The 17,906-nt window shown below is 33.0% G+C and overlaps 1 non-coding gene across 1 annotated transcript; it reads left to right on the top strand.

Annotated features, from left to right (window-relative positions):
- Window positions 1–233: 233 nt before the first annotated feature.
- Window positions 234–307, top strand: TRNAV-CAC. The gene has a single exon. It is a non-coding gene; the product is annotated as a tRNA-Val (tRNA).
- The last annotated feature ends 17,599 nt before the right edge of the window (window positions 308–17,906 follow it).

Below are 17,906 nucleotides of genomic sequence, written 5' to 3'. Positions count from 1 at the left end.
ATAAATTTTGGCGTGATTAAATAGTTTCTTTGGACCATTTTGGCAATTAGTTTGTCCTTGTCAAGTTATTAAAGGCATCCCATATGCTGCCAACAGTGGCCGAGCAGCTCTAGTGTGTGGGGGAGAAGTGACAAAATTGCACATCCAAGCGTAAAACACTCCGGGAGGAGATGGTTTGGGAGGGAGAGCTAAACGCTTGAATAATAATAATTTCTAAAATTGAACATCCAAGCGTCTGGGTGGTGTAGTCGGTTATCACGCTAGTCTCACACACTAGAGGTCCCCAGTTCGAACCTGGGCTCAGACATTATCATCTTTTGTTTTCTTTTTGTTATTTTTGCCTGTCACAGGCTCACAGCTTCAACAGTCATATTCCTGCTCCACTGTTTAATTAAGACCTAAAAGTCTTGTATCTCAACAAGAATCCAAAAACAAAATTAGTGTTGATGTGTATATACGATCTCTTATCTTATTTTCTTTCAATCAAGTCAAGGAAATTCTAAAGATATATTTGACCTAATTAAATTTAATTAAGCTGTAATTTTCAAACAATGTAGGCTAAACAGTGACACCTCTAATGAAAAAAATAATCTATGATTAATTCTAGATTTTGTTTCAAAAGTTTTCTCCTCGGCCGAGCATCTTTGTATTATCGGCTCCACCAAATTGGATTGCTTTCGTCAATTTCTTTTCCATTAATCAGTGGGTTCATGACAGTAACGTGAAGAAACAATTAAAAAAAATCAATTTTAATTTAATAATTTAATTTGTAAATATATATTTTGGTCGGATGGCGAACAAATGCATATCTTTACGTTACGTTTGGGTGTCTACATAGAAATGGTGGTAGAAAGCCAAAGATTCTCGTATTTTTGATGTGCGTTCGTAAGATATATAACTAATCTGATTAAACAAAGATACAAAAATTAAGTTGTTTTCAAGGAAAGACATTGAAAAGAAAAACACAAAGAAAGATAGACGTACGGTTTCATTTTTGCATGTTCGATATGCCAAATAGCTTTGTCCACAAGGCATCCCTGATCATAAAGTATCTGAACTTGGAGTACTTTAGAGCTAACAAAGCATTTCTCTGATTAGTTTAATGGCGACCACTTGTCACGGCACGACAAATAGTGTGTCATTTATGTCTTTGATCTCTTACATTGATATTCTTATATTTTATATATCAATTGATGCCACTGACAATGTAAAATTGGCCGTCGTTTACGGTAATTATGGCGCCAAATAAATAAAAAATCTTACGGAACCTTAAATTCTTCAAAGTCAATTCTCTAGTCTCTTGTAATACTAGGTCCTTATTAGGGGCTTCAAAGTTCATTCGGAAGATACTAAAACGGCGATGCTCAAAGCTCCCAAAGTCCTCTTCAAAATTATAGAGAATTAATAATGAGGCTCCGTCATTTTTACCTTTTCTTATCCTTTTAATTTGTTTTTTTTGTTATAGGAGTGTATCTGTCTGTCGGTTAAGAAGTAATTTTCCAAAGTCGAAAACCAAAAATTAAATTGAAAAAGAATAATCAAAAAAACTTCTAGGATTAAGAAAAAAACAGAAAGTCATTCCAAACTTGATAATGAAGTGAAATTCTAGTATCTCAAAACCATGCTTCATTGATCTTTCAGCCCTGCAAGACTGATTAGACTTTCCTCATGGATCCGGATACATGTAAAGGTACAAAGAGACCAAAGACGTACCGGAAAGAGCTCCAAACTCGTATTGGTTAGATCTGAATTATTCAACCATTCTTTTCAAAGGAAACATCCTTCCAAAAAAGAACGGACATTGCTAAGTTGAAAATTATGATCTTATAAAGGAAGATATTATCATTTTTTTAAATTTGACATATTTAATAAAGGGAGTATCAGTTTTACCAATCTATAGTTTTGAGACTCGTCTAGAGTCATTATCTACCTTCAACACGAACTCCATAACATTTTTTGAGCTAAAATTTTAGAGTACACAAGACCCAGGTGGCTCTAAGTTTAAAGTGGCATCACTTTGGAGTCTCCATGAAGCATAGTGTAACTCGAAGCTAGGATAAGACTAAATCTTATGGGCAAGATTGAGCTGCTAGATTGATTTTCAAAAAGAAAATGTGACCTATTTGTTAACACTAGTTCTCTCTCCTAACATGTGCTCGCAGTTGAAGTAGCATCGAGATTGAAACGCTGAATGGTTCAGCGCTCAAAAAATGACCTTCACGTTGAATGTTTACCGCTGGGAGATTAATTTTCTGATCTAACGGCTGAGATTTAAAACGTTGAACCAAACAACGCTGGACAGTGATCCCAGATGACGTGGACTGCTAATCTAGCTGCTAGATTAGCACTCGCATAGAACTTAAAAGATTGCCCTAGTTGACGTGGATCGAGAAAAAGGCCAAGCCAAAATCTTACAAGAAGATTAGTCTAAAAAACTAAATTACATATGCAGAACAAGTTCCCAATTATGCAAAATTTGGGTGCTATCTACAAACCGAAATGTATTTGACTCACGACTCCAAAGAATCAAAGTTTGTTTGATATAAAGCAGCATCTCATAAACTGATTTATTTCTTCCTCCAAAAGCTCTGCTACCTCTTTCCTTCCATATGTTCTGCACAATAGCATAATGCATAAGACTCCAAACTTCTTTATTTATACCAAACAACACATTTCATTTCCAAGCTTTAAAAAGCTGTAAAACTTGATCTGCTATAAGAGGTGCTGGATGTTTTCTCCAATTTTATGGAATACAAAAATTCATGTCAGCTATGCTACAAACTTGGTTGAACTCATTTTTCAATTTCCACCGACATCTCAATAAATAAATTTGGGGTTTATATAACTTTTCCTTTTTATCTGTATCTGCTTTACAGGAAATGATGAACGATCGATGCATGTATATATATATATATAGTGTGCTTTGTGCAAAAAGCATGAAACAAAACTAACATGAAGATATCTTCATGTTACAAATGGAATGAGTGCATCCATATTCTTGGTAGAAATTTGCATAGTTCTACATGAATTTCTAGATTAGCACCCATAGGACTTACAAGCCCATCGCCTGTTGATTTGTATCTACCTACAAGCCCATCGCCTGCTGATTTGCATCTACCTATCTATTGACAATTTTTACCATCTCTTGATCACAAGATATTTATTGTACGTAGAGCTCACACGACATAAGACAGTTTTCCTGGAGCTTCTTTTTCTATTCATGGCAATGTTCTCTGTAGAAACTTGGCTTAAAAGCTGGTCTTTGGCAAAAACTGTACAAAGGCGTGGGGTGTCTTTATGAACCACCACGAGCTACTCCTTTTCTTCTATTACACCCTCCAGCACCTTCACATGAACGACATATCAAAAAGAAAGAAGAAAAAACACCCGCCATTTCACGTGACGTGACGTGACGTGACGTGAGTAACTGTATTCTAACCGACAAATACAAAACTGGGTCCCATAAATAACGAGATATTTCCGCGGGTCCCATTTTTCTCCTTATTTTATTCTCGGTGTTTCTAAAGTAGTAAAAGAGAAGTGGTCTCTTTGTGGAGTTGTTGTGTATAGCTGTCAAAAACTATTGTCCACTGAGGAAGCATTTTTAATCATAATACAGGCATTTTTTAGTGTTCGTTGAGGGCAACAAGTAATGGATGGGTTCGCACAATTCCAACTAGTTGATAAAAAATTGGATTTTAGCTTTAGATTGGTACATTCATTTTGTGGATATGAATCGAAAAGGACCCGAAATGGAAGTTCAGTTTTAGCTGCTAACCTTATGGACAAGTGATGGATCCATGTTGCCGGATAGATTTGTGATCAGCTCAAATCTTGAATCACGATTTTCCGTAAAATGAATTATATAATGCTGATCCTTTTTTCTATTATTTTGACGGGCAGAAATTTTGGTGTTAGTGAGTTTTGAATTCAGGTCACTGCTATCATCACCAGACAATTTTATTATTATGCTACAATGACACTGGCCATATCAACTTTTTTTTTTTTTTTTCTTTTTAACCACCTAGGGATTTGGTCAAAAGACTATGGTAGAGGTGTAAATTTGGACGGGCCAACATGTTTATAGCACAACACGTTAAAATTCGAGCATAGCACGGCACAGCACGTGACCGGACCAGCACGGACACAACATGTTTGTTTAATGTGTTGTGGTGTGCCAGACAAATAGGCACAGCACAGCACGCGGCACAACACAGCACGCGAAGAAAGCACGCCACGTCATGCGTAAAATACTACACAATATATCACATTTGATGCATATTTCAAAAAAAAATAATCATTGTTTTAGCCAATATCTGACATTTTATTTTCGTTATGCTAATTTATTTCTGTAATAATACATGTACTAACTAAAGTATCTCAAAAATATTTATTCTGGAGAACATAAAATAAGTGTGCTAGCACAGTACGACACAACACGTTTATTTTTCTGGCACAGCATGGCATGCCATTTAGTACAGCATAACACAACACGTCTGAATCTCTGGCACAGCCCAGCCCAGCACGCAGCACGCTAAATACGTGACTTCGTGGGATGGGCTATGTCGTGCCATCACGTTTTACACGGCATGCACAAGTTCTTGTTAAGAAACCTAAAACATTATCAAACTTGCCAGAGGATCACTGTTTTAGGAAAACGGTAGTTTGGGATTTGAGGAGGGATTTATGATGGCTGTGATAAATTATGCATGTGGGGATGGTACTTGTATAAATTATGGCTGTGATAAATTATGCATGTAAGGACAAAGAAGCTTGGTCCTTACAAAATGTTCCTCCTCTAACCTTACCATTTTAAGTTAACTTATTGCTTTTTTCTTTCTCACTTGGGCTTGGCCTTTGGACATCCCAAAATGCTTCATAGAAATAATATATGGATTTCTACCAAAATCTCTGAAGATCACTTCATCATATACAAAAACTAATCGTCTCATTTAGACTGTAAAATTTGTGGTCCATGAATCCATGTTCTTGTGGAGATGAGAGAGGTGCAATGGTGGTAAACACTTAATTATACGAAAGCAAATGCGCCCATAAAGGAAGCACCTTGGATTATGACAACACTGTCAGGCACTCTCATATTGTGGGAGGCTACAAACAATCATTTACTCGGAGCAATGGATGGAAATTTATACGTTCAGAGACATTTTCCTTGGGCTCTGATTCATGTAGTGTGCTTGTAATAGGCTATTAGCTGAAGTAGAGAAAATGTTAGATATCGAAATATCGCGAGATTATTTGGGTGTTCCTCTCATTTTAAGTATGAGTTGGAATGGTACTATGTGCATGGCCTGCATGCACACCAAAAGTGTGAGTTGGTCAAAAGTATGAGTTGGAATGGTCTCATGCGATTCTTATTTGAACTGAATGTTATTCTTTATATATAGAGAGAGATAAAAACACAATTCTTTTCTAATCAAAAACACACTTCTCCTCGACTTCATCTTTGTGATCATGTCTAGTTCTAGTTCTTCTTCTACTATGGATGGTTTTATCCAAACTAAAACTAGTTCTGATGAAACTGGTGATTTTGAAAGAACCTATTGTTGCGGAGCAATCAAACTAAAAGGATTTTTCAAACGGAACACCACTAAACAGAAGGGTGTAAAGAAGGAAAAGAAAGAAAAAAAAAAGTCGGAAAAAGAAGAGGCGGAGGTGGGAAAGACGGAGAAATAAAAGTCGAGCTTTTTACTAGGTTCAGAGGGGAGCCATGTTGGGTGAGAGTGAATGTTAATCTTCCTTTCTGATTAGTGAGAGTGAATGTGGATTTTCCGTTATTTGTTGTCTTAATAAATAGGAAAAAGTCGTTTCTAATAATTATCATAATCAAATATTATTCTTAACAAAATTGGATTTGTTTTTCTTCTTATTTATTTTCGATAAATAATTTCTAGACAGACAAAGAAACAATGTGGACCGAAAAAAAACCAATATTATCGTTCCCTTCCCTCATCTTTAAGTTTGTTCTTCTAAGACGGTTAATTATTTATAAAAAATGCTTGTTAAATATTATTACCAAAATCACTTTTCTATTTATGATTATCTGTAAGTACAAATTAATTAATTTTTAATAAACAAGGTCATGATTATCTATAATCACTATTCTATTATAGATGATCAATTTATTCATTAGACCGACGCAAATTTCTTTAAATGTAGTTATAAACATAAAATGGATTATCAAACCATTTATACGATGGACGAGTTACTATTCGGTTAATATTTACACTATTACAGAGATAGTCGTGCCTTTCTTATTATATTCAAGTTCTTTTTTTTCCAAGTTCAAATCTTTCAATATTATTCTTTGTTTATAATCTCACTGAAAAGAATATAAAAAACTTATATCCTACTCAAGTTTAGTTGTTTTGTTTCGCCATATATGCTGCCATAGGGGTACTAATTTGTTTAAGATGTATAAATGTTGTAGTGACTCTAGTAAAGGTTGTTTTGTATAGATTCTGATACCCCAAATAAATTATTGTTGTCGTGGCAATGTCGGATTTCATGTTCAATATTTTTCTTTTTGACATTCTAAGCTTTTTTTTCTTAAAAACTGATTAAAATTTAAAGGAGGAACTTCAAAAGATATCTAAAGTTATTATGAAAAATCTCCAACTATGGAGACCAAAACTAGTTGGGCATCCTCAAAGATCCCTAAGCTAAAACACTATAACATAATGGTGGGACTTTAATACAAAATTGAGTTCTTCCCTAGTTTTAACTCATTTACCAAAAGTTATTTCCTTCCACAGAGTTCAGCAAATTATAAAAGGCTGTAAATTTAAAAAAGAAATTAAACTCTTAAGGGATACCATGTCCATTGGCATAACCGAAATCCAACCAATCTATTCTTATAGTTGGGTACCAATGACGGTCGTATTAGAAATGTTTCCGGTCCTACGCTATATTTTTAAGATTTCCATACATGTTTATGGGTTTTAGAATTATATATATATATATATATATATATATGCATTAAAAATAAAATCACGATTATCGATCTAGGAATGCACATGATAAGGTATCTTCGGATTCTAAACTGAACCAGAATCAAGATTGTAAGAATCATGTCTATATGTTTAGAAGTCGTTAGAAGTTGAATCGGTTCGATCCTAAATTGTATATTTTTTGAAAAGGGGAGCATGGTATCAAGTGCACTACAAAAAAGATTGTCTTGAAAGTTATAGATAATTCGTTGTGTGTAGATTAACATTGTAAACATAGACAAAGAATATCTTTGGATAATCTCTATTTGAAATTTTTAATTCACAAGGATTTATTAACATGCAACCTGTTATACTTTTTAACTATAAAGATAAACTATATAATACATAAAGTAAAAGTAAAGTAACACACTAGAAATTTTGTTAACAAGAAAAACTGCAATGTAGAAAAACCGTGGGGCATCAGGTAGTTTGAATACACACTGTATTAAACCATTAATAAACACTAGCCTACTATATGATTCGGTATAGAATGTAGTTGAGACATAATGAATTCTTCAATTTATTCTGCTGCATATAAGAGACTTTTATCCTACTCAAGTTTAGTTGTTTTATTTCACCATATCTGCTGCCATGGGGTACTAGTTTGCTTAAGAGGATATAAATGTTGTAGTGGCTCTAGTGAAGGTTTTTTTGTCTTGTATAGATTCTGATATCCAAATAAATTAGTGTTGTCGTGGCAATGTCGGATTTCATGTTCAATATTTTTCTTTTTGACATTCTAAGTTTTTTTTTCTAAAAAAAAGGTTAAAATTTAAAAGAGGAACTTCAAAAGAAATCGTAAAGTTATTATTGATGAAAAATTTCCAACTGTATAGACCAAAACTAGTTGGGAATCCTCAAACATCCGTAAGTTAGAACACTGTAACATAATGTTGGGACTTAACTACAAAAGTGAGTTCTTCCCTAGTTTTAGCTCATTTACCACAAGTTATTTCCTTCTAAAGAGTTCAGCAAATTACAAAAGGTTGTAAATTTAAAAAAAAAAATTAAACTCTTAAGGGATACCATGTCCATTGGTCATAACCGAAATCAAACCAATCCATTCATATAGTTGGGTACCCATGACAGTCGTATTAGAAATTTTTCCGGTCCTACACTATATTTTTAAGATTTTCATACATGTATATGATTTCTAGAACTATATATATATGCATTAAAAGTAAACGCACGATTATCGATCTAGGGATGCATATGGTAAGGTATCTTCGGATTTTAAACTGAACCAGAATCAAGACTGTGAGAATCATGTCTATATGTTTAGAAGTCGTTAGAAGTTGGAACCAACTTCCAAAATCGGTTCGATCCTAAATTGTATATTTTTTGAAATGGGAGATGTTAGAGCACTACTCGTTCGAACTCGCAAGCATTGCTATCTCAAGCTTGTTGTCAATTTTAGTTTCCAAAACTATAAGTCTTGATTTCTAGTCTACTTATAGCTGAGTCTCGGATTAGGATAGAAAGTGTGGTTGAGCATTAGACTTCATGGAGTTTATCGATTGAAGATGAAGAACTACTAAGGGGAGCTTGTGGAACTTCATCAACAAAAGGTATGCGGGACTTGAACTCATCTATCACTCAAAAGTCTATCTACTTTATCTCCTATTTGAGACAAAAGTCGTATAGATATATAGACTTTGATTATACACATTTGATATTTCGAGCTGAGTTAACTCGGTTACATATTTCTCGAAATATGTATTGGTAAGCTTTGGCTTTAACCAAGTTCATCTTATATTATTGATGAAAGTCAAAAGATGATCATGTGAAAATCGCCTGGTCCATGAATCCATGTTCTTGTTGAGATGAGATAGGAGGTGCAATGGTGGGAAACACTTAATTATACGAAAACAAATGCGTTCATAAATGAAGCACCTTGAATTATGAAAACACTGTCATGCACTCTTATATTGTGGGATACTACAAACAATCATTTACTCAGAGTAGCAGATGTAAACTTGAAGCATTTGGAGATATTTAAGTTGGGCTCTAGTTTATGAAATGTGCTTGTAAATTGTTGTGCATGTTTTGGTCCTACTTCTTGGCCTCATATTCTACAACGAATGATTCTTGAGTCTCTTGACTCACACAGAGAGTGGTAGACATAAAATAGACCCAGGACATGTTTTTCCTCCTCCATAATTGAATGTCCGATATTTCGTAGTTATAATGGTAATTAGTTAAAAACCAATGTCTATAATTCAAAATCTATTTAAATAGGTTTATCCGAAAGGCATGAGTATCATTTGAAAACTCAAAGAGTAAAGAGAATTGGGTTTTAAGAAACTTGAAGAATTCAATATTGTTATGATAACCAAATTGGGTTGGAGGGTGATAACCCAACATGATTCTTTAGGAGCGAGATTCATGCAAGCTAAATATTTCCCTGAAAAAGGTATTGTGAGGTTTATCGTTCCTAAACCCACTGATTTTTGCTTGCGGAAGGATATACTACATGGGATATCTAATATCCAACAGTTCAGTAAATGAGAACTTGGAAATAGGGAGAGAATTAACATCTGCAAAGATATTTGGATCCCCGATATACTCTCACCCATTACCATTGTCTCCCAGAAATTACTAAGGTGGTGGATTTGACAACAAATGGTATTAGTTGGGACGAATATAAATAGAACGGCTGATCTCGTACCTCAGCTGCTAATAGAATTGGAAATATGAACTTCACAAATATCAATAATACCTATAAAGTGATTTGGCCTCTAAGTAAAAATGGGGATCATTTGCAGTTAGTTCCCTCTATAAAGAATTAACTAGTAACATCATTCATCATAATCCCACTAATGTTACTCCAAACTGGAAAGCTAAAGAAACCCTCCGAATAAATATTCATTTGGAAGGCGGATCATGGGATTCTCCTAATTTGGGGAAAGGTGGGAAAAATCTTGAATTATATTGATGATACACGCAAAACTAGCAACTATCAAAGAGGGTCTTTATCTCAACTATTTATACATTGTCCTTTCGTGCACCAGGTTTGGCGAGCTCTTCACTCCCAATTTAATTATGTCTATCAAAATGTTACTGACTTTGATATTTGTCTGTCTAATTTCCTTCTTTATCAATACGAAGAAGAAAAAAAACTTCGGTTGAGCAGAATTTTGTGCTATTGTAATACAACATATATGGAAGGAAAAATATAACGTTATCTTTAACAAAACTAAGCTCTCAGCCAAAAAGTATTGTGATGGTATTAATAGGTTTATAAATCAATATAATGTTATCATCAATAAGAAGAAAAACAATCTCGGTCAGGATATGGCTGAAAGCAAGAGAAGATCTTAGAATGCAGTGGTTTCCTCCTATCATATGCTCTTTAAAGATAAACATGGTTATTGCTAGTAACAATAGTAACGATTACGGGTGTGATTATGTTAATTTTATCTACTCATGAAGGGAACTTTGGGGAGCCATAAGGATATTGACCAGCGATACAAACACAGATGATGGAGCGACTAGTTGCACATGAGGCTTTCAAGGTTGGGATAGGGAATGGAGTCTGAGTTAGATTCCTTTCAGATTATTCTAAAACTAATATGACTGTATGCTGATAGCATAGGAAGAAGGTTTACAAGAGATGAAAAAAAGGAGAAGTCTTTGAAATTGGCAATTTGAGTATTACTACTTGAACTTAAAATTTCTAGCCTTAAATTTAGTTGTGGCTACTAAGCACAAGAAAATTTTCAGTTATTGGGAAGGTTATGCCAGTATTAACATGGACATTTTATGAAAACTCCATGATTTTCGTATGACATCAATGCAACTTGTACAAAGAGTATTCACGAGAATTCTCTCTGGATTTTTCCTAGTAAGTGTATCATCATAATTTCCTCTTACTGATATTTCGGGGTCAAAGAGAATGGTCTTCTAATAAAGTAATAATGTGTCTCATATTACATATGAATCGAGTCTTTGGTGACAACAATATTATAAATTAACTAAACTGAAATATGAATGTTTAATATGACATGAGTTTTCTTACCTTCTTGTCCTACAAAGAAGGGAGAAGGCTTATTAAGGAAGGCAACAAGAATACAACCATATAAAAGGAAACTGGGAAAAACGAAGAGTAACAAAGAAACCTTGAATATGAATATCTTAATTACAAGCTCCTAATACGAAATTTCATGGCATAGAATACAACCATATAAAAAGAAATTGAGAAAAGGAAAGAGGAACAAAGAAACCTTGAATATGACTGTCTTATACTTAGAAGTTTACTCCATTAAAATACAGTCTTGTTTTATTCTCACTTCACAAAAATTAGCCATATAATTGTTGGTATATGTTTGAGGAAATTGATAAATATTATTTATGAGGAGTCAATATATCAAGAAATTAGAACGACTATCACAATATATATATTGGTAATATGCAAATACCTTTATTTACTAAATAATAGTGTTTTACACGAAAAATATTATCATATTACCAATATTATCAGAAGGTTTTGCATGTATAACAGTGAAATTTGACGAAAAAAAGATACTCAAGACCGATATTATTCTAAATAAGTGCGACATATTGGGATTGTTTGGTAACGATTATTATAATGGATTATTAGTCATAATGAAAACGTGGGGGTATCAAATACACCACCACATTTTTCTTAGGAAGTCTGTATGGACAAACTCAATACAACTCCGAGAGTTAAACTCAATCAAGGAATAATATCTAGAGTTATCTCTCTCTCTCTCTCTCTTATGATTAGAACGTTTGCAGAAACAAATCCGTGAACCTAATAACAAAGAGATTACTTGGACGGTACCAAAGACCAATGTCCAAGAATCAATCAGGTCTATCCAACAAACTAGGTCGGATGTCTCTACTATGATTGATCAACGTACAACCTGTGATATTTCAATTATAAAGACAAACAATATAAAGATGGAAAAGAAATAACACAGATACCAGAAGTTTTGTTAAAGAGGAAACCGCAAATGCAGAAAAACCCCAGGACCTAGTCCAGATTGAACACCAAATTGTATTAAGCCGCTACAGACACTAGCCTACTACCAATTAACTTCGGGCTGGAATGTAGTTGATCCCTAAAATATATCCCACCAATTAAGGTACATTCGCGCTCCTTATGCCTCTTGAATCCCAACAGGACTCTGTGCAATTGGTCCCCTTAACTAATGCCACACCAGCTAAGAGTTGCTTCAACTGAATTGAATACTTTGAACCAATCTGCCTCCCACAGATTAATCATATATGTGATTTCCTTTTACAATCAAATAATATGATCAAAGGTGTAGAAATCGATAGAAATAGACAAAGTATAGCTAACCTCAAAATATATACTTATGCAACCCGAAGTGCAGCCTAGATTATTATTCACCTCTCAAGTATAAAACTTGTGGAATCAACAAAGTTTGAGACGAGTATAACTTTGATGATTTCTATATATCTTGATCAAGTGAGTATCTCAGCAATCGATCAAGATCAGGATACACGAGTTATCAAGGAAAGATAACTGGACCTGACTTCACGAATCCCTATGAAGACTTTGTAGTTGCTAAACCCCAAAAAAGTTTAGGAAGAGGACGACTCTAGATACAACTAGGACATACCAAAAAGTAGTGTCGGTATTCAAAGATCCCAGTTGCTTTAAGTTCCCCTTTTATAGACATTCAAAGCCTAGGTTGCTTTAAATTAAGCTAATATAGCTTTGGAACTAAGCAATCATTATCCTCTGTTAGATGAATCTTTGAATCTTATTTACATAATCAAGACATTATCCTCCGTTAACAGAACTATTTACGTTTACGTACCGGTTTGGAAACCTTAAGAATGTCACCGGTTCAGAAGTTCACATAACTATTATAGTTTGCGTGCCGGTTTGGGTACTAAACTGAGTTATGGAACACATAACTGTTTTAGTTTTCGTACCAGTTTGGATACTAATCCTGGTTCTGTAACCACAGTTCCGAAATGGTTTGCATACAAGTATGCATACCGATCATGTTCACGAGTTGGACATATACTCACATGATGTGCATAAAAATATGCGTATTACAAATCTTTAAGTCGATAAATATATGTATATAGCTACTCCGCTACATGTAATACGGGTTCATACTTATAACAGGTTTCCTGGGTTGTAAGACTGATAACATTGTCTTGTATCCGAATCTATAGTAGTTCTATATCAAATCGAAATATTCCTGAATAATATCAATGACACATATCACTATTCCAGGCTATTTTCGAATGATTAAACTTGAATCATGATTTTGATTCCGAACAATAAATTGTCCTTAACCGAAATTCATCAAGTATGAACAATTGTTAAGCTTAGTCATTATATTTAGAGAACTAATTATCAAGATAAACTTGACTCGAAATTCTTGTCTATGCATAATAGTCTAATTAGTTATGCGACATCGTCTCAATGATAGAAAAGTGAATATAACTTAAGATATAGGTGGTCAGTCTTCACTTACCTTTTGTTGATGAAGTTCTCCAAAATCTCCGGTTGATTTTCACATTCAAACAGTAGAACGTAATGATGACTGTCGTGATCCACTGTTTCTCAACCACATTTTTATCCTAGTCTGAGACTTAACTAATTATAGACTAGAAATCAAGATATACTTTTGACAACAAGCTTGTGATAGCAACACTTTTGAGTTCGACCGAGCAATGCTCTAACACATAATCCATTATCATAATTTATAATCCATCTTATATGTATTTGCAAACAATTATAAAAATTAATTACATTAACTAGAATTGAAAATAATTATAAATTTTATAAATAGGAAAAAGTTGTTCTCAATAATTATCATAATCAATTATTTTCTTAACAAAATTTAATAATATTTCTCTTCTTATTTTCGATAAACTATTCCTAGAGAGACAAGAAAACAATGTGGACTGAAGTTTATTTTTTCCAATATTACCGTTATCTTCTCTCATCTTTGAGTAGATCCCTAAAACAAATAATTATTTATACAAAAACACTTGTTAAAATTTATTACAAAAATGATTATATCAAAATCATTTTCCTATTAATGATTATCCATAAGCATAAATAAATACTCATAATTTTTAACAAACAAGGCCATGTACACCGTGTCTGCTTTATATGGATGATCAATTTATTCATTAGATGAACACACACTTCCATAAACAGTAAAAAAATATAAGATATGTTGTCAATCTATTTATGAGAGGGACAAGTTAATATTCAATTAATATTTACACTGTTGTAGAGATAGTTGTGCCTTTCTTATCAGATTCTTAAGCCGGCCACAATCTTAATATTTTAATCTCGATACAGGGATTAAAGTTTTATTCCATTTTTAAGCATTTATGATTTTTTCTTTTTTTTTTCTTTTTTCTTTTTGTGCTGAATATGTGTAAGTCTGGATTTTGGCTTGACTATTTTTTTTTCTTTTTTGAATCTATACAGGCAACGCACGGTTGGCAGTGATCGCCGTGCTGCTAACATCAGTAACTCGCATTTCCATTGCCAGCGAAATTGAAGTTGGCCGTTAAGAGTACCTACTTCTTATAGATGTTTTTACTTTTTGATAAAAATTAAAAAGCGTCATCTAATGTTTCATGGGGGTGGGCGGGGGTGGTGTTTTGCGTAACTTTTCTTCCTCCTTTTATTTCTCACATATATTTCCCACTCATATTATATTTCCGTTTTTTATTTCATTTTCCTGAATTGATGAAGGTATTTAAGAAGGGAAAGGAGAAGATTGTAGTTCAAGATGAAGTTCATGTTGCAGACAAGACTAAAGCCTCAGACACAGGCGAGCCTCAAGATAATATAACGATTGAATCTAGGATTGGTAGGAAAGATGTTTTGGAAAAACTTGGTGATTCTAAGGTAAACATAAACTCTAATTCTGTATTAATTGTTTCAGTTATTAGTTATAAATATTTATTTATTTTTGTATCTATGTAAAACAAGAAGACCCTTAAAAAACTCGAGGAAGTTATCAGTGTTTGAGTTTCACTGATTACGTACCAATTTACTTGGGGATGTACCAAATCCCATACAGGTCAAGCTGAAAAATGTCGTCTTATATAGAATTTTCTACGCTCTTAAGTAAAAATTATAACCCCATATTAGCAATGTTAAAGATCTGAATCTCACGCTAGATTCATATAATGTGGTTATAAGTTGTTGTGGATGTTTTCATTCTGCTTCTCTGCATCTATATTTAACGGTGTGAATGAGTCTTGAGTCTTAACTCAAACAAAGAGTGGTAGACAATAGACATGACATATACCTAGGATGTGTTTTTCCTCCTCCATAATTGAATGTCGTAAATGTAACCCAACCTAATTTTTTAGGAGCGAGATTTATGCAAGATAAATATTTCCCTGAAAACGATATTATGAGGCTATTTATCCTTCCTAAACCCACTAATTCTTGCTTGCGGAAGGATATACTACATGGCATAGCTAATATCCAAAAGTTCGATAAATGGGAGCTTAGAAACAAAGAGAGAATTGGTATCTGGGAAGCTATTTGGATCCACGATCCAAAAGTTTTTCTAAGACAATCAATTATTTGTAAAATAAAATGCTTGTTAAAATTTATTACAAAAATGATTATATTAAAATTATTTTTTTATTTATGATTATCTATAAGCATAAATAAACAATCATAATTTTTAAAAAGAAGGCTATGTACGCCATGTCTACATTTTATTATAGATGATCAATTTATTCATAAGACTGACACAAATAGTAAGAAATGTAAAATAAATTATCAATCTATGTATAAGAGGGACAGGTTGATATTCAGTTAATATACTATTTAGTAGGGATGATTTTGCTTTTCAGGTTCGCATCTTTCTATATTATTCTTTGTTTATCATCTCACTAAAAAGAATTTAGGAGACTATTATCCTACTCGGGATCAGTTGTTTAATTTTACCATGGCTGCTGCGGTAGGGGTACCAATTTTCTTATGAAGATATAAATGTAATAATGACCCTAGTGAAGATTGTTTTCTCTTATATAAATTCTAGTACCCTACGTTCAATACTTTTCTTTTTGACATACTAAGTTTTTTGTTTATATAAAAAAAGATTAAAATTTAAAAGAAATACTTCAAAATAATTGCAAAGTTATTTTTGATGAAAGGTTTCCAGCTACAATGACCAAGACTAGTTGGAGCATCCTCAAAAATCCCTAAGCTAGAACACTATAACATATATAACATATTGGTGGGACTTATATAAAAAAGTGAACTCTTCCATAATTTTAATTCATTTACCAAAAGTTATTATGTTTTTTCCTTTCAAGGAGTCCAGCAAATTACAAAAGATTGTAAAATTTAAATTTCTAAATTCTCTAGAGATTCTATGTCCATGGGTACCAACAGTCAAATAATAAATATCCCCGGTCATACAATATATATATAGTTTCAAGAATTATATATATACATATATATGCATTAAAAGTAAACCCACGATATTATCGATCTAAGGATGCACATGGTAAGGTATCTACCGATTTTAAACTGAACCAGAATTGAAACTGTGGAAATTGTGTCCAGATATTTAGAAACCGTAAGAAATTGGAACCAACTTCCAAAATTAGTCTGATCCATAAATGTATATTTTTGTGAAAAGAGGGAGCAGAGTACACCATAAATTTTTTCATTTCGAAACCTATACATAATTCGTTGTGTGTAAATTAATATTGTAACCATAGATAAGGAATATCTTTTGATAATCACAATTTGAAATTTTTAAATCACAAGAATTGATTAATGTACAACCTATTATACTTTTTAACAATAAAGATAAACTATATAAATACGGAACGTAAAATTAAAGCAACACACTGGAAATTTCGTTAACGAGAAAAACTGCAATGCAGAAAAATCCTAGGATCTCAGGTAGTTTGAATAAACACTTTATTAAACAACTATAAACACTAGCCCACTATATGACTTCGTACGAAATGCAGCCGAGACATAATAAAACCTCCAATATACCATGCTGCATTTGTGCTCTTACTTCTCTTGCTTCTCACAAGAACCGACTTACTTCATCCTCCTAACTGATGTCCTTTATATAACCTAGAAAGTTACTTTACAGTCCTTCATGAATACTTGCGCTACCCTTCCTCGAATAGGACGCCTAATGATTTTATTTCTAATGCAAGATTAATGAGAAAATCTATTCCCTTATTTAGAATAATCTAAATCTAAAAGACTAGGATTTATTCACTTTAAAATTTATAAAGATATTTAATCAATTATTTTCACAATAATATCAAACTAAAACTTAATCTAAGATGAATTCTTGTGGAAAACTTCTAAACAAGATTTCAATTGATAAGAGTTATACGCAATTGTGATTAAAATTTTCTATTTAATCTGGATTTGATCAGTACTTCTTGAATGGACTTATAACAGAAGAGAAGGACCTTAGGATAGACTAGGATTTATAAATAAATCAAATACACCTACATGTTATGAAATTATCATTTTGGAAGATAGATGTACCTATGCTTCATGCATCTCAATCGAAGTGTTTTAAAGTCATACCATAGTGTAAGGATTGAGTTTTCTATGTTGCTAATATCTCTAATTTATAGTAATCAATCAAGGTTGGGTTGCTTAAGATGTAACAAAAGAACTTCTTGCAACCCAAGTTAATTTTCAATTGTTAAATCCGAGTCATTTCCTAAGATACAAAAATAAATTTCTTTAGTTAGGGCTAGACTTGCATTGAGGTCTTTTCATAGTTTGAAGTAGTAGATAATATTTAGTTCAAGTAAATTCCATAAAAAAAAAACTACGCAGATAACTTAACTACCAAGAGGAAAGAGCTGGACTTTCTACACAAAAAAAACTAACTAAGAAATAGCAATTCGTAAGTATGT

Source organism: Papaver somniferum, chromosome 8, assembly GCF_003573695.1.
Source record: "Papaver somniferum cultivar HN1 chromosome 8, ASM357369v1, whole genome shotgun sequence".
Lineage (NCBI taxonomy): Eukaryota > Viridiplantae > Streptophyta > Magnoliopsida > Ranunculales > Papaveraceae > Papaver > Papaver somniferum.
This window is presented reverse-complemented; position numbering and strand designations above follow the sequence as displayed.